Below are 24,952 nucleotides of genomic sequence, written 5' to 3'. Positions count from 1 at the left end.
TTGAATGTTTATGGGTCTGAATAAATAACTGCTATAGCCTACCTGAATCGCATGTTCGCTCTTCTTTCAAACTACCCGTGAGTTCCATTGGCTGCTGTATTTAACATTCAGCAAAAAAAGAGTTTGCATCCCTCTTCAAATAGTCTATTGGTATAAGAAATTCTGAAAATTGTCACACCCTGGCCTCTGTTATATTGGTTTTCTTTATTAGTTTAGTTAGGTCAGGGTGTGACATGGGGGATGTTTGTGTGTTTTGTCTAGTTTAGGGTGTGTGTATTGTTTAGGGGGTTGTGTATAGTATATGGGGTTGTGTTCAGTATAGAGGTTTAGGAAAGTCTATGGTTGCCTGGTTTGGTTCTCAATCAGAGACAGCTGTTTATTGTTGTCTCTGATTGGGAGCCATATTTAAGGCAGCCATAGGCTTTAGGTGATTGTGGGTAATTGTCTATGTCTAAACGTTAGTAGCTTGTGTGTGCGCACTTTCGTTTTGTAGCTTCACGGTCGTTTGTTGTTTTGTATAGTTTGTAAAAGTGTTTCGTTTCGTTTTCATCTTCGTTATAAATAAAAGGGAAGATGTATTCATATCACGCTGCGACTTGGTCCACTCTTTCACCAGAAGACGATCGTGACAAAAATAAATAATATCCAGCAAGTTATTGTAGTCCAAGAGCTAAGGAGTGTTTTTTAAGGAAAGGCCAGCAGATCACAGGTGTGTGCATATTGCGCAAGATACAGCGGCTACAAGTTAGAAGCTTATTATGCATAACCCATAATGAATTAGCTAAATATAAGGCTAATACTGCATTTAATTTATTATCTGATAGAGGTAGGGTCTCAATCTATATATAGGGCTGTATATCAATCTAGAACAGGATGATCTATTTTGGATGCAATTTGAATGGAGTTGATGGTGAGAGAGAAAGACTTAGAGAGTGCTCCTGCTGGACTGATTTAAAAACAACACTGATTTAAAGCAGCAATATTCGAGTTATAGGCTGTATTAAAATCCTGCAGCTGCAATAAAATAAAAATGAAATCTTTACAATTAAAAAACAAGGTGACCCCGAAAGCCAGATGGAGATGGATAAATTAGACGGGCATTTGGTGTTTATATTACTGTAGCATAGGCTATGCTGCAGCAAATGTATGCCTTCCTGTCACAAGAAAAAAAGTTAACATGATGAGATGATAGGTCTACATGCATTGGGAACTGCGCTCCATACTGACATGGGCTGGCTGTCCCCACCCTGAGCATTGATGATTCATTATGCAGAGGCCGTGGAAAAGCCAGATTTAGACATTGCATATAATTTAACAGTTCTATTTCACACCATGCTGTTCATATAAATAATTTACTATAATTTAATGGTTTCTCGCAGTTATTTATCCCTGGAAAAGAGAGTGATTTTGACTGGTAAATCCCGGTAAATCTCGATAACTGGGTTCCCACCATTCAATACTAGTGTGTGGTTTATTAAAAATAGTTCAGCAAAATACTTTACTCATCAGATTATGCTGCTTTCCCCTCTTCTTGTAATATTTGCTCAACAAGTCTGTGACCGCAGTTGCCGCAAAAGTTTTTTGGAGTGCCCTTTTTTGGTTTGAGCACATGCCCCAAAAGGTCTATGCACGTACATGAATGCTGTTTTAAACAGACTCAGAGAGAGAATCAGAGGGAACCTCTGGATCAATAGAACAGGTCTGCTGGTGCTGTGTTCGACTCTGCCAAAGCTCCCACTGAGATGGGTTGGGATTAGAGGAAACTGGTCGGAATTTTTCTGGTTGAAACAGAGATTGCCACTGGGTGTGCAGGAGATGAGAAAATCCTAGTGTCTCTGTACTGCAGTCTGTTTGGGGATTGTGATTGACTGTCAGTCTGAGGGCCTGTCTGTCCTGTTGGAGTAGTGAGGCATGCCAAGCCCCATCTTCCTCAACTCCCCTCTGAGAATGGCTTGGCTGCCTGCGTCCATATTAATTTGAGGGTGACATAAGTAGCTCCAGCATCACACGTCTACAATGTTCTAGTGGCATGCATTCTATATCAATGAAGGCATCATACCTGAAGAGTCTTTGCAAGGAGGAAACACTGACATCTCAACAGCAAGATGGAGGAGAAAGAGAGGAATTTGCATGAGTACACGGTGGTGAGAGGCTCAAACCACTGGTAGTCCTAATAGGAACAGTACTCCCCTGGGTAGTCCTGACCACTTTATTGAAGAACAAACGATTCTTCAATATTAGCATCCGACTTGTAGCACCTCCACTCAGCCAAATGTTCAGACACAGTGTCTTTTTGCATGTGTGTGTGTGTGTGTGTGTGTGTCTTAGCTAAGACAGGCTAAAACACAATGTAACACAACAGATGTACCTATGCATGCCATCCTTTAATACTGCTTTGTGATGTTACCATACATAGACAACATGGAAGCTGGGGTGTTTTGCATGCCATCTCTCATGTATGATCTTATTATATCCATTGTGCCTACTCTGGGTTTAGCTAGCAAACAGTGAGGACAAGTGCTTTTGAAGAATCAGCAGCATACCAACAGAGAAAATACCCAAAAAGACAACTTCAGAGCAGGCTGTGACTGGAGTGAAAGGTTATACATGACGGAGTATGATTCTAGCTTCAGCCAAACACACTCCAAATGTCAGGAACAAAGGACTCTCAAAAACAAAGATGGTAATCATATTCAACAGCTTGAAAAATAACAACAAGAACAAGTAGGATCAGATAAAATGTAGAAAACCGTGAAACAACTGACATGGCTGTTTTGTCTCCTTTGAAACTTCCCTTTAAAAAGGGACACGCTATGACTCATTTCCACAAATAAGGACAAATTGTGTATTTCTCCAGAGAGTATTCACATCCCAGTGGAACAACTCTCCCATTTCCAGAGATGGCCCCAAGAAAAAAGGTAGCATTTACTCTTACAAACCTTCAAGATATGCTAGACCTTGAAAAGAGAGCATATAAATGCTTTTCTCCCCACTGGGTACAAATGAGAGCACCGAAATGCTCTTCTCCCCACTCAACCTGGTCTCGGAGCATTTCGTATTATTCTGTATGTACATCCGAGACACTCCATTTAGTATGATGTGTTATGTTTTGTATCGTATGTATTCATTTGTGGATGTCCATCATCCATTTCATGTGATATGTTAAGTATTGCAATTTGTATGATATGTTACGAATGGCAATTTGTACAATATGTTACAAATTGCAATTCGCACAATAAGTTCCAAATTTGCAATACACATGATATGTTACGAATTTGCAATACATATGATATGTTACGAATTTAAAAAATGTGTGGTTAATGTTATCTAGGTGGCTAGCTGGCTAATGCTAATATTAGCTAGGTGGCTAACTTTAGCTAGGCTAGGTTTTAGGGATAAAGGATTGAGGTTAGGTTAAGATTAGGATTTAAAGGGTTAAGGTTAGGGGAAGGATTAGCTAACATGCTAAGTAGTTATAAAGTAGTATGTAGCTGCAAAGTTGCTAATTACCTAAAATGCTAAAGTTGTCCATTATGAGATTTGAACACACAATCTTTAGATTTGCGCGACGTTACCATTATACGCATGGCCACCCATCCACCCCCCCCCAAAAATAGATAAATATATGCACAGTACCAGTCAAAAGTTTGGACACCTACTCATTCAAGGGTTTTTCTTTATTTTTACTATTTTATACATTGTAGAATAATAGTGAAGACATCAAAACTATGAAATAACACATATGGAATTATGTAGTAACCGAAAAATTGTTAAACAAAGCAAAATATAGTTTGTATTATAGGTTGTAATCTCATTGATCAATTTATCAAACAAATTTTACTCAATGATCCAAATTGAAAAATGTGGTGTGCCCAGCGAGTCCTCTTTCATGGAACCAACAGGTAATTGCATTTTGTGTAGGTGTCACATTCCTGACCTTATTTCCTTTGTTTAGTCTTTGTTTAGTTGGTCAGGACGTGAGCTGGGTGGGTGTAGTCTATGTTATGTGTTTCTTTGTTTAGGTTTGTCTTATTGGCCTGATATGGTTCTCAATCAGAGGCAGGTGTTTTACGTTGTCTCTGATTGGGAACCATATTAAGGTAGCCTGTTTTCACTGTTGGTTTGTGGGTGATTGTTCCTGTTCGTGTGTTCCTGGTTTTTTCTGTGTTCACTAGTTCGGGACTGTAGCTTCGTTGGTTTTTCGTCTGTTTATTGTTTTTGTTCATATTGAGAAGTATTCTAATAAATTATGGATACGCACCACGCTGCGCTTTGGTCCTCCTCTCCTTCTACCGACGAAAGCCATTACAGTAGGAGAACACATTTTCTTTAGTAGTACAGGAGGTTGTATGCTTTCCTGTGGTAAGAACAATAGGAAGATTAATTCAGTAAAACCTATTGTTTTAGACACATGTATACATAAATAATAATACATAAATACATCTGTTGTTTAAAGATTGCATTGTATTCCTAAACAGGTATTTGGAATCTCTTTTGCATCTTTGCACCTCACACACTCCGTTCTCATTATTAAGTAAAAAATACAGACTCATTAAGCGGCTGCTTATAACAATAGGTTACTTTAGATTGCTCTTCGATTATTCATTAATTGTCCAATATCAGTTTGAATTGCCCAGACCCCATTGATTTCCCTTCCCTTTTGCCCTTTTCCTAAGCGTGCTTTAAATACAATGTCTACTGTATTGATTGGTATCCAAAATCCTATTAAGAGTCCGAAAAATTAGATAAACCACTTTGTAAAACCATAACCCCTAATGGCATTATAATATGATAATGCTCATGAAAAAAATTGTGATGAGGCATGATGTTTCATCTAAAAAGTCATAAACATGTGTTTCACAACAGAAGCTTGTGTTCCATAACAGGTTCACCTCCATGTGAGAGCCATATGGCAGGACACAGAGAGCCAAGCCCAGCCTAGTCTCTCGTCAACACAATAGGTAAAGCAGCGGATGGACTGGGATGGAGCAGCGGCAGGGCGTCTGATCAGCAGACAACGGGGGGTAGCCTCCCTCCCCATATCACCCATCTTTATCCGAACACACCAAGAAAGTCGTGAAGATGGCACGCCAGCGGCTTTTCCCCCTCAGGAGACTGAAAAGATTTGGCGTGGGTCCCCAGATACTCAAAATGTTATGCAGCTGCACCATCGAGAGCATCCTGACTGGTTGTTTCAACGCCTGGTATGGTAACTGCTCGGCATCTGACCGTAAAGGCGCTACAGAGGGTAGTGCGTATGGCCCAGTACATCACTGGGGCCAAGCTTCCTGCCATCCAGGACCTATATACTAGATTGTGTCAGGAAAGCCCCCAAAATTGTCAAAGACTCCAGTCACCCAAGTCATAGACGGTTTTCTCTGCTACCGCACGGCAAGCGGAACTGGAGCGCCAAGTCTAGGACCAAAAGGCTCCTTAACAGCTTCTACCCCCAAGCCATAAGACTGCTGAACAATTGATCAAATGGACACTGGATTATTTACATTAACACCCCCCAATTTATTTTTTACACTGCTGCTACTCTGTGTTTATTATCTATGCATAGTCATTTCACCCTGACCTTCATGTACAAATTACCATGACTAACCTGTACCACCGCACATTGACTCGGTACTGGTACCCCCCTGTATATAGCCTCGTTATTGTTACATTATTGTGTTACGTTTTACTTTAATTTATGTAAATTTAGGTAAATGTTTTCTTAACTCTTTCTTAAACTGCACTGTTGGTTAAGGGCTTGTAAGTAAGCATTTCACAGTAAGGTTTTATTTGGCGCATGTGACAAATAAAGTTTGATTTGATTTGAGACGTGTTCCTTGTACCGGGGTCAATAAAAGGCCAATTTAAAATGTGCAGTTTGTCACACAACAAAGTCGGAAGATTACATACACCTTAGCCAAATACATTTAAACTCAGTTTTTCACAATTCCTGAATTTTAATCCTAGTAAAGATTACCTGTCTTAGGTCAGTTAGGATCACCACTTCATTTTAAGAATGTGAAATGTCAGAATAATTCTACAGAGAATGATTTATTTCAGCTTCTATTTCTTTCATCACATTCCCAGTGGGTCAGAAGTTTACATACACTCAATTAGTATTTAGTAGCATTGCCTTTAAATTGTTTAACTTGGGTCAAATGTTTCAGGTAGCCTTCCACAATCTTCCTACGATAAGTTGGGTGAATTTTGGCACATTCCTCCTGACAGAGCTGGTATAACTGAGTCAGGTTTGTAGGCCTCCTTGCTCGCACACGCTTTTTCAGTTCTGCCCACAAATGTTCTATAGGATGGTGTCAGGGCTTTGTGATGGCCACTCCAATACCTAGACCTTGTTGTCCTTAAGCCATTTTGCCACAACTTTGGAAGTGTGCTTGGGGTCAAGACCCATTTGCGACCAAACTTTAACTTCCTGACTGATGTCTTGAGATGTTGCTTCAATATATCAAAACAATTTTCCTTTCCTCATGATGCCATCTATTTTGTGAAGTGCACCAGTCCCTCCTGCAGGAAAGCACCCTACAACACGATGGTGCCACCCCTGTGCTTCACGGTTGGGATGGTGTTCTTCGGCTTGCAAGCCTCCCCCTTTTTCCTCCAAACATAATGGCCAAACAGTTCTATTTTTGTTTCATCAGACCAGAGTACATTTCTCCAAAAATAACAATCTTTGTCCCCATGTGCAGTTGCAAACAGTAGTCTGGCATTTTAATGGAGGTTTTCGAGCAGTGGCTTCATCCTTGCTGAGTGCCCTTTCAGGTTATGTCGATATAGGACTCGTTTTACTGTGGATATAGATACTTTTGTACCGGTTTCCTCCAGCATCTTCACAAGGTCCTTTGCTGTTGTTCTGGGATTGATTTGCACTTTTCGCACCAAAGTATGTTCATCTCTAGGAGACGGAACGTGTCTCCTTCCTGAGCGATATGATGGCTGCGTGGTCCCATGGTGTTTATACTTGCGTACTATTTTTTGTACAGATGAAAGTGGTACCTTCAGGCATTTGGAAATTGCTCCCAAAGATGAACCAGACTTGTGGAGGTCTACAATTTTTTTCTGAGGTCTTGGCTGATTTCTTTTGATTTTCCCATGATGTCAAGCAAAGAGGCACGGAATTTGAAGGTAGGCCTTGAAATACATCCACAGGTACACCTCCAATGATGTCAATTAGCCTATCAGAAGCTTCTAAAGCCATGACATAATTTTCTGGAATTTTCCAAGCTGTTTAAAGGCACAGTCAACTTAGTGTATGTAAACTTCTGACCCACTGGAGTTGTGATACAGTGAATTATAAGTGAAATAATCTGTCTGTAAACAATTGTTGGAAAAATTAATTGTGTCATGCACAAAGTAAATATCCTAACCGACTTGCCAAAACTATAGTTTGTTAACAAGAAATTTGTGGAGTGGTTGAAAAACGAGTTTTAATGACTCCAACCTAAGTTTATGTAAACTTCCGACTTCAACTGTATGTCACAGAGTTATCTCAAGTTTTGAGGAAGCATGCAATTGGCATGTTGACTGCAGGAATGTTCACCAGAGCTGTTGCCAGATAATTGAATGTTCAATGCGTCAATGTCCTTTTTGTCATGCCCTGATCTGTTTCATCTGTCCTTGTGCTTGTGCAAAACCAGTTTCATCAGCTGTCCAGGTGGCTGGTCTAATATGATCCTGCAGGTAAAGAAGCTGGATGTCCTTGGCTGGCATTGTTAGACATGGTCTGCGGTTGTAATGCAGGTTGGACTGACTACCACATTCTCTAAAATTAACAGGTTTCAGGATGAACACAATGAACACAATTGCATTTTATCCAAATGCAGACTGTTTTAAAGTAACAATGTTTATTACAGCAACAGGGGCAGGCAAACTACAGGTCAAGGCAGTCAGGGGTCGGTAATCCAGAGTAGGGGCAAAGGTAAAGGACTGCAAGCAGGCTCAGGGGCAGGCAGAATGGTCAGGCAAGCGGGCTCAGAGTCAGGACAGGTTAGGGTCAAAACCAGAAGGGTGAGAAAAAGAGACTGGAGAAAAGCAGGAGCTGAGAAAACGCTGGTTGACTTGACAAACAAGACGAACTGCCAACAGACAAACAAAGAACACAGGTATAAGTACCCAGGGGATCATGGAAAAGATGGGCGACACCTGGAGGGGGGTGAAGACAACCAAAGATGTTCTGCACAAACTATCAGATACAGTCTTAGGGATGCTCATCTGCGTGCTCGTCATCCTCACCAGGGTCTTACCTGACTGCAGTTTGGCGTCGTAACCATCTTCAGTGGGAAAATGCTCACATTCGACAGCCTCTGGCATGTCGGCGAAGTGTGCTTTTCACAGATGAATCCTGGTTTCAACTGTACCGGGCAGATGGCGTTGTGTGGGCGATGTCAACATTGTGAACAGAGTGCCCCATGGTGGCGGTGGGGTTATGGTATGGGCAGGCATAAGCTACGGACAATGAACACAATTGCATTTTATCTATGGCAATCTGAATAAACAGAAATACCGTGATGAGATCCTGAGGCACATTTTCATGCCATTCATCCACTGCCATCACCTCATGTTTAAGCATGATACTGCATGGCCTCATGTCACAATCTGTACACAATTCCAGGGAGCTGAATATGCCCCAGTTCTTCCATGGCCTGTATACTCACCAGCCATGTCACCCATTGAGCAACTTTGGGATGCTCTGGATCAATGTGTTCAGATATGCATCTGTTGGTCACAGATACCTTAAAAATTAAGGTAGGGGTGTGTGTATCTGAAAACCAATATCTGACGTGTTCCAGTTCCTGACAATATCCAGCAAATTCACACAGCCATTGAAGAGGAGTGGGACCACATTCCACAGGCCACAATCAACAGTCTGATTAACTCTAAGCAAACGAGATGTGTCTCGCTGCACGAGGCAAATGGTGGTCACACCGGATACTGACTGGTTTTCTGATTCATGCCCCTACTTTTTTTTAAAGTTATCTATGACCAACATATGCATATCTGTATTCCCAGTAATGTGAAATCCATAGATTAGGGCCTAATGAATGCATTAAAATTGATTGATTTCCTTATATGAACTGTAACTCAGTAATATGTTGCATTTATATTTTTGTTCAGTGTATATTTTGGATGAACGTGCGCATGCCTATAGACTTTTGAAGTAGCCTAATCAGATGAAAACATTGTGACTGGTTGTGTTCATGCCACATATAAAAGGTAATACATTTAAAGTAAATAAATGCTCAATTTTGTAGAGGAAGTTAAGCTTTCCTGAATAACTGGGCCCATCCGGGAGCATATGTGTACACATTATTATTGGATGACTTCAGAGAATGCTGATCTGAAACAGACAGCGCATTCAGTATCAGAAGTACTCTAGACCTTATAAACTGCCGAGAGTAGACCCAATACTGATCTAAATCGAATGAAACATTCAAATCACAGGGCTTTTGTGCCGATATTCAAATAACCTTTTCACTGCAGCCTAGAGTAGAATTTGTACTCACCTGAAAACAATAACGCAATTATTCATTGCATTGTGGTGTTGTAGGCTGCTATAGTCTTTTAGGATAATTGTATTGTCCCTAAAAAAGATCAATAGGGGAGATTTTTGAGCTGCGTTTCATGTTTTCACTGTTCTTTCTTGCGCATTGATGCACTTGGCCTGTCCACTGCCTATTAGCTATTCCCTATTTGTTCTTGTTGATTCATATTGACAATGTATGCAGCCTTGAATAATTTTATGTGTGGTATGATTGCTAGTTAGCCTATTGCAGATCTGGACAAACGATACACCTACCACTATTGTCACTATGAATGGTGGATAGAGGGCAGGATAGACTGTTAGACTGGTAGACTATCCTGACCTGTGGTATAGTAAAAGTTAGAGCATGGAAAAGCATATTGCATAAGGGAAGTACCAAAACACCTTGATGTAGGGGAGGCACATGCAAGCAGATGAGGAAATTTGGCTAGGATGGAAGACATTATATAGTAAAACCTGCAGAATGTTAACCAGGGGAAAAAAACACAGTACCCTGTAAGACCTATGATCTGTGAACCGTACCAGTGGAGGCTAGTGAGGAGCTATAGGAGGACGGGCTCATTGTAATGATTGGAATGGAATAAACGATTTCTGGTACAAATGTAAAAAAAATCATTTCAAACATCCTTCCTCCCAATGAAGTTTCTATGTGAGAATTGCCCAAACAATCCGAGATACAAAAAAAATTGTCAATTTTGCCATGCAACACCTCTGGACTGTGATCGATAGTGACCTTCTTTGTTAATATCTTGTTTCGTCTCTATTGTCCTGGCTAGAACAAGGAATGTTCAGTGAATGGGTAAGTGAGGCCATAGTAAGTAAATAGGGCTAACTGGCTAGCTAGCTAGCCACGAAAAATTGACATCTACAGTACCTTGGAAAACATTAGGTAAAGTTTTAGGTAATTTTTGCCTAATATACTAACTGGTTAGCTACATTACTATGATTCACATATATCTAGCTGGTAATTATGAAGTAAAACGTTTGCCTTGTGTATATCTTGTTTCATCTCTATTGTTTCCATTGTTCTGGCTAGAAGAAGGTTCAGCGAATGGAGAGATGAAAGCTTCTCAAATGTAATGTTTTATGCATTCTCCACACTCTCGTCCTCACAAGAACGCACTCAAGAGAACGTCCTTGGAGAATGCACTTGGAGCATGAGAGGGTGGAGCCTGGTAGTATGCATACTGAGAAACACCGTGTGTGTAGGGAATGCAGGAGGTACACATGAACACACAATCTCACACACACACACTAATAACACACAAACAAAATTAAGGTAAGGAGAGCCTTTAAACTACTGTTTCTCAAACTTGGTCCTGGGGACCCCAAGGGCTGCACGTTTTGGTTTTTGCCCTAGCACTACACAGCTGATTGAAATAATAAACTCGTATGATTAAGCATTGATTATTTGAATCAGCTGTGTACTACTAGGTCAGGACCGAGTTTGGGAAACCTTGAGCTAGTGTGTAATTTCATATCTGGGGGCTTTGACTCAAATGCATCATTAAGCTATTAGCTGCACAGGAGAGCTTTGTGAGGAACCTGGCCCCACACTGCATACTGTGGTTCAGGGATCTTTACTCCCAACAGTCTCACACTCGAATTTAGCCCGATGTGTTGAATGCCAGGAAAAGGTTACTTTCACAGTTTAAGGCACACCAGTGTCGCTGGGATAAAGTTTAGCCAGGCATGTTGGATCGAAGAGACAGATGTAGAAACGAGTATGGAGGAAATGTCATTACTGTGCAGTGTGCACAGCTGCACTCCCTTGCTAACAGAGGGAAAGTTTGGCACTCCATTTGTTTGTAAACTACTCTTCCTTACTCAGCACTCTAAATGCACAGTTAAACAGGAGAAAATTATATAATATCAAATTAAATCAAATTGTATTTGTCACATGCGCCGAATACAACAGGTATAGAACTTACAGTGAAATGCATACTTACAGGCCCTAACCAACAATGCAGTGTACAAAATAAAAAATACAACAAAAAAAATAGAAATAAAAGTAACAAATAATGAACAATAGCGAGGCTATATACAGGGTGTACCGGTACAGAGTCAATGTGCGGGGGCACCGGTTAGTCGAGGTACTTGAGGTAATATGTACATGTAGGTAGAGTTATTAAAGTGACTACGCATAGATAATAACAGAGAGTAGCAGCAGTGTAAAAGTTATTTAGAAGCCTCTTAGACCTAGACTTGGCGCTCCGGTACCGCTTGACGTGTGGTAGCAGAGAGAACAGTCTATGACTAAGGTGGCTGGAGTCATTAACAATTTTTAGGGCCTTCCTCTGACACCGCCTGGTATAGAGGTCCTGGATGGCAGGAAGCTTGGCCCCAGTGATGTACTGGGCCGTACACACTACCCTCTGTAGTGCTTTGGGGTCGGAGGCCGAGCAGTTGCCATACCAGGCAGTGTTGATACCAGTCAGGATGCTCTCGATGGTGCAGCTGTAGAACCTTGTGAGGATCTGAGGACCCATGCCAAATCTTTTCAGTCTCCTAAGGGGTAATAGGTTTTGTCGTGCCCTCTCACAACTGTCTTGGTGTGCTTGGACCATGTTAGTTTGTTGGTGATGTGGACACCAAGGAACTTGAAGCTCTCAACCTCCTGCACTACAGCCCCATCAATGGAGGGAGAGGTTGTTGTCCTGCCACCAAACGGCCAGGTCTCTGACCCACTCCCTATAGGCTGTCTCGTCATTGTCGGTGATCAGGCCAACCACTGTTGTGTCATTGGCAAACTTAATGATGGTGTTGGAGTCGTGCTTGGCCGTGCAGTCATGAGTGAACAGGGAGTACAGGAGTACTGAGCATGCACCCCTGAGGATGCCCCCAGTGTTGAGAATCAGCGTGGCGGATGTGTTGTTACCTACCCTTACCACCTGCCCATTAGGAAGTACAGGATCCAGTTGCAGAGGAAGGTGTTTTGTCCCAGGGACTTAAATATTGATGAGATTTGAGGGCGCTATGGTGTTGAACGCTGAGCTGTAGTCAATAAATAGCATTCTCACATAGTTGTTCCTTTTGACCAGGTGGGAAAGGGCAGTGTGGAGTGCAATAGAGATTGCATCATCTGTGGATCTGTTACGGCGGTATGCAAATTGGAGTGGGTCTAGGGTTTCCGGGATAATGGTGTGTGATGTGATGTGAGCCATGACAAGCCTTTCAAAGCACTTCATGGCTACAGACGTGAGTATTACGGGTCAGTGGTCAATAAGGCAGGTTCTTGGGCACAGGGAATATGGTGGTCTGCTTGAAAACTGTTGGTATTACAGACTCAGCCAGGGACAGGTTTAAAATGTCAGTGAAGACACTTGCCAGTTGGTCCGTGCATGCTCAGAGTACATGTCCTGATAATGCGTCTGGCCCCACGGCCTTGTAAATTTAGCTTGTCTGGGAGGCTTGTGTCACTGGGCAGCTCACAGCTGTGCTTCCCTTTGTAGTCTGTAATAGTTTGCAAGCCCTGCCACATCCGACGAGCGTCGGAGCCGGTGTGGTACGATTCGATCTTAGTCCTGTATTGAAGCTTTGCCTGTTTGTTGGTTCGTCGGAAGGCATAGCGATGTTTCTCATCAGCTTCCGGGTTAGAGTCCCACTCCTTGAAAGCGGAAGCTCTACCCGTTAGCTCAGTGCAGATGTTGCCTGTAATCCATGGCCTCTGGTTTGGGTATGTACGTACAGTTACTGTGTGGATGAATCCGTCTATGCACTTATTGATGAAGTCAATGAATGATGTGGTGTACTCCTCAATGCCATCGGAAGAATCCCGGAACATTTTCCAGTCTGTGCTAGCAAAACAGTCCTGTAGCTTAGCATCTGCTTCATCTGACCACTTTTTTATTGACTGAGTCACTGGTTCTTCCTGCTTTAATTTTTGCGTGTAAGCAGGAATCCGGAGGATAGAAATATGGTCAGATTTGCCAAATTGAGGGCGAGGGAGAGCTTTGTACGCGTCTCTGTAAGTGAAGAAAAGGTGGTCTAGAGTATTTTCCCTCTGGTTGCACATTTACCATGCTGGTGGAAATTTTGTAAAACGGATTTAAGTTTCCCTGCATTAAAGTCCTCGGCCACTAGGAGCGCTGCCTCTGGATGAGCGTTTTCCTGTTTGCTTATGGTGGTATACAACTCTTTGAGTGTGGTCTTAGTGCCAGCATCGGTCTGTGGTGGTATGTAGACAGCTACGAAAAATACAGATGAAAAATCTCTTGGTAGATAGTGTAGTCTACAGCTTATCATGAGATACTATACTACAGGCGAGCAAAACCTCGAGACTTCCTTAGATATCGTGCACCAGCTGTTGTTTACGAATATACATAGACCGCCACTCCCTTGTCTTCTGTTCTATCCTGTCGATACAGTATAAAACCCACCAGCTGTATGTTGTTCATATCGTCGTTCAGCCACGACTCGGTGAAACACAAGATATTACAGTTTTTAATGTCCCATTGGTAGTTTAATCTTGCTCGTAGGTCATCGATTTTCATGTTTTCCAATAGAACGGATGGCAGTGGGGGTTTACTCGCTTGCCTACGAATTCTCAGAAGGCAGCCCCGACCTTCGCCCCATCTTTCTCCATCTTCTCTTCACGCAAATGACAGGGATTTGGGCCTGTTCCCGGGAAAGCAGTATATCCTTCACGTCGGACTCGTTAAAGGAAAAATCTTCTACCAGTTCGTGGTGAGTAATCGCTGTTCTGATGTCCAGATGTTATTTTCAGTCATAAGAGACGGTAGCAGCAACATTATGTACAAAATAAGTAAAAAATAAGTTTCAAACAACGCAAAAAAATGAACAAAATACCACAGTTGGTTAGGAGCACGTAAAACTTCAGCCATCCTCTCCAGCTACGTTCAGTAATATGTTTTACAGTGAGTGTGAACAATTGTATTCAAACCCTAACATCAACTATAAACTAGTTAAAAACAGCAGAGGACTAAAACATAAGCAGATACTAGATGTGTATTTGAACTCTGAGGTTGATTAAGATGTTAAATATATTATTTTGCCCAAATCTACACAGCACAGAGACACATTATTCAGTGATTTCAAGACCTTCAAAGCTTAGCTGACTTAAATCAGTTTCGCCAGTGGCAGACATTTAACAAGATACCGTATTCCCTTTCTAAAGTTGGAAGTTATTTCAGGTGAGGTGTGTTCAGACGGCGAGGAGTATGCATCATTAACATGTAAAGCACCAGAGGCCTGCATCTACCAGATATGTGATCCGAGGATGCAAATGATTTCACCTCCACTCATCAACAGCATCCGTGAAATGAAGGCAAGATGAGGTCTAGTGGCAGGTGTCATACTGTCAGGGTATGGCGACACACAGTCACATAGACATGTAGCCTATCTGGCTGAATTTAGATACAGTACCTTGCATAATTTGGATGGGGAAATGACGTTGTAAAATAGGCAAAAATGCATGTTGAATAATGATGCCCACATAAACAGAATAACATACAGAGGGAAATGGTCTTCTAGCAACAACAAAAATGCTACATTATATTTCCAATACAGATGGCATGGCCGAAGCATGTTTTTCTCTTGTAATAAAGTCCAATATTGCAATGCCAAAGGATACATACCAGACAACATTTGCCTGCATTTTGGTTGGGGGACACAGGTATATCCCTCTACTGTTTTACAGAGCGCATTATTCATAGGTTGGAAGGTTAGTGAGTCTGGTTAGTGAGTCGATTTCGGCTTATCTCTAGTTTAGGCAATCAGTCTCAATTAGTTATGCACCCTCAGAAAAATAAAAAGAACAAATCATGACTGGCCTGAATCCTTCAACCTGTAATTGTCAGTGGTGGTCTATCTCTCACACAGCAGTTTAATTCCTAAGTCCTACTCCAGGTCTTGCCTAAACCTTATTTCATAAACTATAGCATACAATCACAACGTGACAAGCATCCACAACTCACTTCCTGGTTTGATCTGTGCTTCAGACACTGGTCTGTTCTACACTAAGGCGCTGCTTATTGTATTAAATTAACTAAATCTCCATCAGAGTAGAGTAGTCCTTCTGTAGAGCATGGTTTCCCAAAGTCGGTCCTGCCCCCTGGGTGCATGCTTTGGTTTTTGCCCTAGCACTACACAGCTGATTCAAATAAACAACTCATCATCAATCATTGATTATTGAATCAGCTGTGTAGTGCTAGGGCAAAAACCAAAACGTGCACACAGGGGGCCCCAGGACTGAGTTTGCTGTAGAGGAATAGTCTGTAGAGAAGTGGTCACCAACCGTTCGATCGGGATAGACTGGTCGATATTCAAGGCATTCCTAGTTGAACACCAAACATTTCTGTAGATAAGCCAATGATAAAGGCTTGCGCTACTTTTGTTTATTATTTGTGTGGCGCTGTTGGAGCTAGGTACACTTGATTCAGAAGCCCTGCGCACAGGGTAGGCAACATTTTTCATTTAATTTGTCTGAAAAGACAAACTCCATTTACCCTGCGGACCAGGATATCTGTCGCTAAATCGAGTGCTAATGCGCTAGCAAATCGGATAGCTCAAATCACCATGCCTACATGTTTGATACTAGCCAACATGAGATTTCATAACTTTTAAAATCATGACCAGAGAAACTGTCAAAGAATACAGCAATGAGCTGCTGTTTTTATGAGTTCATGTTACATTTACAGCATGAGTGAGTTCATGTTACATGTTCAGCACTGTCAAAACTGTTTTTATTCAACACTATTACAAAACATTAAATGCTTTCTTCCTACTTCCACTTGCGCTGCAATGAATAATTAGCACTACATTTTTATTATTATTAACAGCTCGTCGTGTGTATTTTAATATTGAGGAATATTTCACTTTCTCTGATAATAGGAACAACATGAATTTGTGCATGAGGCAGATGTGGTGCTACTCGTGTTCGGTCATCAGGTGGAAGACGGTGTCCCCTCTCTCTGGAAAGGAAGGAGAGAGCAGGGACTGCGAGAGGTTGACCCTCTGCTGCTCTCTCCCTCCGCTAAGACTAATATCGTGTTCAAAACAACTAGGACCTCGGAAAAAAATAAGATCCGACTGGGAAAAAAAGTTTGGAACGGTCATCCAACTCGGGAAATTCCAAGTCGGAAACTCTGGCATCTTTCCAGAACCCTGACTTTCAGACCTGAACATCGCTGATGTCGTGATTGTACCTCGATTTTTTTCCCCGAGCTCATAGTTCTTGAAAACACCATCACCATCAAATGCAGGTACCATCAGTCCAGTAAAATAAAAGGGAAATATTTCAATGCTGATTTGCATCCTCATCTTTTGATCTCTGTTGTTATCAAAGCTCGAGTTCTGAGATATAATATGGTCTGAGAAGAAAAGTATTGGCAGGCCAGGCATATAGCCAATATACTGTGATAATGTATTAAGCATGCCTACTGCACAAACCTCATTCCCACGGAACTGTTTTTATTAGGCTAACGTAAAAAAAACTTAAGTCATGTTTTAAAACAAATCTGAGCGGTAGATCTCGGCTTGCTTTAAGCCTGAGAAAGTGATCTTTACTCAGAAAAAGTTGATGACCACTGCTGTAGAGGATCCATACGGTATATAGAATATCTGGAGAGTCTACACTAGACTAGATTGTATCTATCACATTCTATCTGCAGACTGGGTCAGCTGCCGGGACAGAGTGTGCTGTTTCAAACAATACGCCACACTCTATTTCTGAAGCAGCTAAACAGAGTACCTGCTAAACAACAACAAAGTGGAACAAATTAAGTATGTTCTTTTTGTTCTGACAATGTCAGTATCACTACCAGACAGACTGACCACAGAGAGATCAAATCAGATTTTAGTCACATGAGCTGAATACAACAGGTGTCACAGTGAAATGCTTAATTACGAGCCCCTAACCAACAATGCAGTTTGAAAAAATACAGATAAGAATAAGAAATAAAAGTAACAAGTAATTAAAGAGCAGCAGTAAAATAACAATAGCGAAATTATACACAGGGGAGTAGAGTTATTAAAATGACTATGCATAGATGATAACAACAGAGAGTAGCAGCAGTGTAAAGGGGGGGGGGGGGGCAATGCAAATAGTCCGGGTAGCCATTTGATTAGGTGTTCAGGAGCCTTATGGTATAGGGGTAGAAGCTGTTTAGAAGGCACTTGGACCTAGATTTGGCGCTCCGGTACCGCTTGCTGTGTGGTAGCAGAGAGAACAGTCTATGACTAGGGTGGCTGGAGTCTTCGACAATTTTTAGGGCCTTCCTCTGACACTGCCTGATATAGAGGTCCTGGATGGCAGGAAGCTTGGCCCCAGTGATGTAGTGGGCCGTTGGCACTACCCTCTGTAGTGCCTTGCGGTCAGAGGAATGAGCAGTTGCCATACCAGGCAGTGACGCAACCAGGCAGGATGCTTTCGATGGTGCAGCTGTATAACCTTTTGAGGATCTGAGGACCCATGCCAAATCTTCATGACTGTCTTGGTGGGCTTGGACCAAGTTAGTTTGTTTGTGATGTGGACACCAAGGTACTTGAAGCTCTCAACCTGCTCCACTGCAGCCTCGTCGATGAGAATGGGGGCGTGCTCGGTCCTTTTTTTCCTGTGGTCCACAATCATTTCCTTTGTCTTGATCATGTTGAGTGGAGATTGTTGTCCTGCCACCACACGGCCAGGTCTCTGACCTCCTCCCTATAGGCTATCTCGTCATTGTCGGTGATCAGGACGACCACTGTTGTGTCATCGACAAACTTAATGATGCTGTTGGAGTCGTGCCTGGCCATGCAGTCATGAGTGAACAGAGAGTACAGGAGGGGATTTAGCACGCACCCCTGAGGGCCCCCCGTGTTGAGGATCAGTGTGGTAGATGTTTTGTTACCTACCCTTACCACCTGGGGGCGGCCTGTCAGGAAGTCCAGGATCCAGATGCAGAGGGAGGTGTTAAGTCCCAGGGTCCTTAGCTTGGTGATGAGTTTTGAGGGCACTATGGTTTTGAACGCTGGGTTGGTAGTCATTTAGGCAAGTTACCTTAGTGTTCTTAGGCACAGGCAATGTGGTGGTCTGCTTAAAACATGTTGGTATTACAGACTCGGACAGAGAGAGGTTGAAAATGTCAGTGAGACCCTTTCCAGTTGGTCAGCGCATGCTCGCAGTACATGTCCTGATAATCCATCTGGTCCTGCAGCGTTGTGAATGTTGCCCTTTTTAAAGGTCTTACTCACATCGGCTGCGGAGAGCGTGATCACAGTCTTCCGGAACAGCTGGTGCTCTCATGCATGTTTCAGTGTTATTTGCCTCGAAGTGAGCATAGAAGTACAGTTGAAGTTGGAAGATTACATACACTAAGGTTGGAGTCATTAAAACTCGTTTTTAACTATCCTGCCGCTGCAGCGTATAACAAGCCAGCTGTATGTTGTTATTGTCGTCGTTCAGCCAGGACTCCGTGAAGCGTAAGATATTACAGTTTGAACGTCTGTCCAGTTGGTAGTTTAATCTTCCGCGTAGGTCATCTATTTTATTGTCCAAAGATTGCATGTTTGCTAGCAGAATGGAAGGAAGACGGGGTTTATTCAATCGCCTACGAATTCTCAGAAGGCAGCCTACCCTCCGGCCCCTTTTTCTCCGCCTCCTCTTCACGCAAATCATGGGGATCTTGACCTGTTCCCGAGAAAGCAGTATATCGTCCGCATCGGCCTCGTCAGACTCGTTAAAGGAAAAAAAGGATTCTGCCAGTCCGTGGTGAGCAATCGCAGTCCTGATGTCCAGAAGCAGTTGAAGTTGGAAGTTTACATACACTAAGTTTGGAGTCATTAAAACTCGTTTTTCAACCACTCAACAAATGTCTTGTTAACAAACTATAGTTTTGGCAAGTCGGTTAGGACATCTACTTTGTGCATGACACAATACATTTTTCCAGTAATTGTTTACAGACAGATTATTTCACTTATCACAATTCCAGTGGGTCAGAAGTTTACATACACTAAGTTGACTGTGCCTTTAAACAGCTTGGAAAATTCCAGAAAATTATGTCATGGCTTTAGAAGCTTCTGATAGGCTAATTGACATCATTTGAGTCAATTGGAGGTGTACCTGTGGATGTATTTCAAGGCCTACCTTCAAACTCAGTGCCTCTTTGCTTGACCTCATGGGAAAATCAAAAGAAATCAGCCAAGACCTCAGAAACAATTGTGGACCTCCACAAGTCTGGCTCATCTTTTGGAGCAATTTCCAAATGCCTGAAGGTACCACGTTCTTCTGTACAAACAATAGTACGCAAGTATAAACACCATGGGACCACACAGCCGTCATACCGCTCAGGAAAGAGACGCGTTCTGTCTCCTAGAGATGAACGTACCTTGGTGCGAAAAGTGCAAATCAATCCCAGAACAGCAAATGACCTTGTGAAGATGCTGGAGGAAACAGGTACAAAAGTATCTATAGCCACAGTAAAACGAGTCCTATGTCGACATAACCTGAAAGGCCGCTCAGCAAGGAAGGAGCCACTGCTACAAAACCACCATAAAAAAGCCAGACTACGGTTTGCAACTGCTCATGGGGACAAAGATTGTACTTTTTGGAGGAATGTACTCTGGTCTGATGAAACAAAAATAGAACTGTTTGGCCATAATGACCATCAATATGTTTGGAGGGGAAAAAAGGGGTATGCTTGCAAGCCGAAGAACACCATCCCAACCGTGAAGCACGGGGGTGGCAGCATCATGTTGTGTGGGTGCTTTGCTGCAGGAGGGACTGGTGCACTTCACAAAATAGATGGCATCATGAGGGAGGAAACTTAAGTGGGAATATTGAAGCAACATGTCAAGACATCAGTCAGGAAGTTAAAGCTTGATCACAAATGGGTCTTCCAAATGGACAATGACCCCAAGCACACTTCCAAAGTTGTGGCAAAATGGCTTAAGGACAACAAGGTCCTAAGGTATTGGTCCTAAGGTCCTAAGGTATTAAGGTATTGGAGTGGCCATCACAAAGCCCTGACCTCAATCCTAAAGAAAATTTGTTGTCAGAACTGAAAAAGCGTGTACGACCAAGGAGGCCTACAAACCTGATTCAGTTACACCAGCTCTGTCAGGACGAATGGGCCAAAATTCACCCAACTTATCGTAGGAAGATTGTGGAAGGCTACCCAAAATGTTTGACCCAAGTTAAACAATTTAAAGGCAATGCTACCAAATACTAATTGAGTGTATGTAAACTTCTGACTCACTGGGAATGTGATGAAAGAAATAAAATCTGAAATAAATAATTCTCTACTATTATTCTGACATTTCACATTCTTAAAATAAAGTGGTGATCCTAACGGACCTAAAACAGGGACTCTTTATCAGGATTAAATGTCAGGAATTGTGAAAAACTGAGGTTAAATGTATTTGGCTAAGGTGTATGTAAACTTCCGACTTCAACTGTATTTTCAGTCATAAGAGACGGTAGCGGCAACATTATGTACAAAATAAGTTACAAACAACGCAAATAAACTAACAAAAAAACACAATCGGTTGGGGGCTCTTAAAACTTCTGCCATCTTCTCCGGCACCATTTATCCGCATGTGGTTGATGCATTATCTGACTTTCATATGAAAACATGCCAAATGTATTCCTCCTCAAAATAACAAGAGACAAACATTTCTGAGGAAACTTTTGAGACAGATCATCGTGTAAACTTTGGAAAGAGCTGTATAACAGGAGGCAGACTCAACAGGCTTAAATACTGAGTATGTAATGAGTGTGTACTTGAGGAAACTGCATGAGGCAAGGCAACAGATGTTAAATGGGAGTACAAAATTAGCACTGGACCATGTTCTTGTCACAATCCCAGTTATTCTGGTACAGAACATCTGCTCGTTTCCAAACACATTAGCTAGCACCAGTGTACCTAACATCTACGTTTGCCTGTAGGAGATCCTACAGTGATACACATGTTTCCTCTAAAATAAATGCCCTCAATTTTAGCACAACCCAATTCAGGATAATACCTCTAAACCAGGTGTCATAGACATTGCAATAGACAATAACACTGGATTTTTAACAAACTAGTCAGTAAGGAGGAAAATATTTAATTTGCCTATAATGTTTAGTATAATAATCTATTACTACTGAACCCTACCATAATGTGTTATCGATTAAGTGTCTGTTTCTGCATGGTCTCAGTACCTCTTCTGCTTTGGTCTGTTCAACTGCAAACTCCATAGTAGGAACAGCGAGGTGCTAGGCAAAGATGCTCATGTCCCCAGGGATCTGTAGGGAGCTGACATTTGGTCCGGAGCAGTTTCCACCTCAAATACAGCTCAGCAGCTGTCTCTGAAATGTAACAACAGACAGAGTGAGAGGGATTAAAGAGAAAGAGAGGAGAGCAAAAGGGGGGGTGAGAGACAGAGAGAAAGATGTGTCGTTAAATAGAGAAGAGTAATGAGCTTAGCGGAATATAAGGACTAGGGGGGAAGGGAAAGGCTGAAACTACAATGCTAAAATAACAGTACTCGTTCAGAATGCAGACAGAATATAGACAGAAGACAGACAGAGAAACAGCCCAAGAAACAGACAGATAACTGTGGCAGTATTCTATGGTAGCAGAGGCTGAGGGCTTTGAAACAGAGCACTTTATAAATAAGCTGTGGGGAACAGTTTCTAATAAATGTTTCAAAGTGGGAAAAAGCTGAGATGTATTTTAAAGATTAAAGAATTTTTTCTGGGTTTTTATTTAAACATATTTTGGTTTACTCTGGCTTGGTGTAGCAGTCCCCCTAGATGTAGTGTGGGAGGATGAGGAAGGTAGTTTGGAATAAATATGGGCTTCTAGAAATTTGAAAAGCAAAAAGGGGAGATGATTAGCTTGCATTTTCAAAGTAGTCAGGTCTTTGATTGCTCTACGGAAAATGTTTCAGTGTTTGTACCAACCATTGATTTTGTGTGGACAGTTTCATTGGTAAAAAATGGTCACCCACAAAGGTGGAGTAGCTAATATCCACTCCCTGTCAAGGAGGTCAATCCTAAAAGTACACTAAAAGTACTGCAAACAAAAACTACAGATAAACACATCACACTATTACTGTATTACTGAACACCCATGATTTTTAGTTGATTTTCATTATTCAAGATCAGTGCTGGCCTGAGTGGGAATCAGTCATTCTGCCTACCGTCACGGGAGGAATGGAAGCTAGAGAAATATAGCTTACTATATAGGAACATACTGTACACACAGAATGAGCATGTAGAAATGGGATCTCAATTTGACCATTGACAGCATGCTAATACCAGCTGACCCACAGTGGATTATGCAGCACCAACATGACAAACAATACACAAACAGAAACAAGAATCAGAGAGGAAATGTCCAACATCTTTAAGTGTTTTGCTTGGCAAAAAACAGAGTCTAATCTCTACTCTTTGCCTTTAAACCTTTGAACAAAAAAACACTCCCATAGTTAAATCTCTGTCCTCTATCATAAATGTCAAATGAAGAGTCTACCATTTGCACCAGGAAAGAAGACTACATAAAACTCTTATTAATATTATGCAGCGCTCACTCCTCTGTACTACACTACCCAGACCATTCATTAGACCACACAGTAATAGCAGAAGCACTGCCTGCAACCATCAGCTAACCAGGCTTTTATCAATTCACAATGCTCACAGTACACTACCCTGCCCTGCAGTAGTTGTTATAGAGTGCTTCCCAGTCCAGCGATAGAAAAACCCCAAAACTGCTGACTCCGTCTCATAACGGGATTCTGGTAATGATGGAAATTCACGCTGTTATGAATGTTTACATAAATTATCCCTGTATGTAAATAGAAATTCGATAAGCTTTCACCCCCTGCAGGTGCTGTAAATCTTCTAATGGTGGTGTATGTTCTGCAGTCCACCTCTAATCAATTCATAGAGACTGGGGAATGATCTGCTGTGTGTGACACCAGGCCTCAGGGGCTAACTGATCAATTGATCCTTAAACTTAACTGGTTCACAGTATTGCATACTGACATGCTGTCTGACTGAACAGACAGCGGGGGGGAACATAATAAAGAAATGAGCAGTATAATCATGTCACAGTTAGTGTAGCAGATAATGCAAGCCAGCTGTACACACATGCATATTTTAAATATGTTGTAGGTAAGTAAAAGCAAAATCATTGGCCAAGTTCTGAATTCAAGGAAAAGTGGGAACATTTTTGAAATTGGAGTTCTCCAAAGGATGTGTTTTCATTGGAAAAATACATAACTATTGTTCAAACAGAAACTCAATGCCATCTATTCAAAATGTGAGAGACAGAAATGGCCTTGCATTGTGTAGACAGTTCATTACCAGAGGGTGGTCAATGGTGATTATATTTGCATCTTTTGAGTAGAAAAGCATACATCACACTTACATCATACATCACACAAAAAGAGATGAAAACCAAAGAGAGGCTGAGGGAGTTTTTTTAAGTGAATAAGAACAGGCATCAATATGCATGAGTGAAAAGCTCCACCTAGCCAGTTAGTGGCGTGCTAGAGCCTCATAAGCACAGGCTGTGTGATGCTGCATGTCGTTTCCTGCCCTGCACAATGAATCCACTCTCCCCGGCTCAATATAAAGCATCATCTTTGTGCAAAGCTAATATTAGTAACAAGAAAGAAATGATAGCAGTATGATTTTGTTCTGCAAAGCACGACCATTTTTCTAGTCTGTTTTCTTTCTTTCTATCGAAATAACAAATTGAACTGTACTTCTTTCTAGGTAGATAAAATAGACTCAAGTCTTATGGTTGTATACAAAGAATTGTAAAGATTAAAAAAACATTTTTTTTGCTGAGGGCTAATGATTATGCTCTTCAACGTGTATGCTATGTTCAACATTGTGTTATTAGAAGAACATGTTAACATTAGCTAAACATACTGTATCTTAAAATCATATCAATCTTGGGCAAATTGCATATAATGCAGGAATATATGTTCCCTTACAGATTGATTCTTGCCTTTATCTATTGATCCTACCCTTATGAATTTCACGTGAAGTGTTCCAAAAACATGTGATCTTTTGTGGAAGTTAATATGATAACTTAAACTACACATGTCAAAATGTGATCACATAAAGTTCCAAAAACACATGTTTTCACGTGAAATTTCACGTAAAATCATGTGATTTTCCACGTGTGAAATCATGTGGAATTTCTGTAAGGTTATACACTGAGTGTACATCTGTGTAGATGAAGGGGAGAATTGTTAAGCCTTGAGACATGAATTATGTATGGGGGTATGGCAACTCAATATTAGGAAGGTGTTCTTAATGTTTTGTATACAGTAGTAGGTACCAGTATATACTGTACGCAACTGCGTTTCTAAGAACATCATAACAAAAGGGTTTAATGTCCACCATTTATTTAGTATATTTTCTTCAAGGTTCTGTTGAACTGGTGAGTTACAAAGCATTCAAAC

Source organism: Salvelinus namaycush, chromosome 8, assembly GCF_016432855.1.
Source record: "Salvelinus namaycush isolate Seneca chromosome 8, SaNama_1.0, whole genome shotgun sequence".
Classification (NCBI taxonomy): domain Eukaryota; kingdom Metazoa; phylum Chordata; class Actinopteri; order Salmoniformes; family Salmonidae; genus Salvelinus; species Salvelinus namaycush.
Note: the sequence above shows the minus strand (reverse complement) of the source record.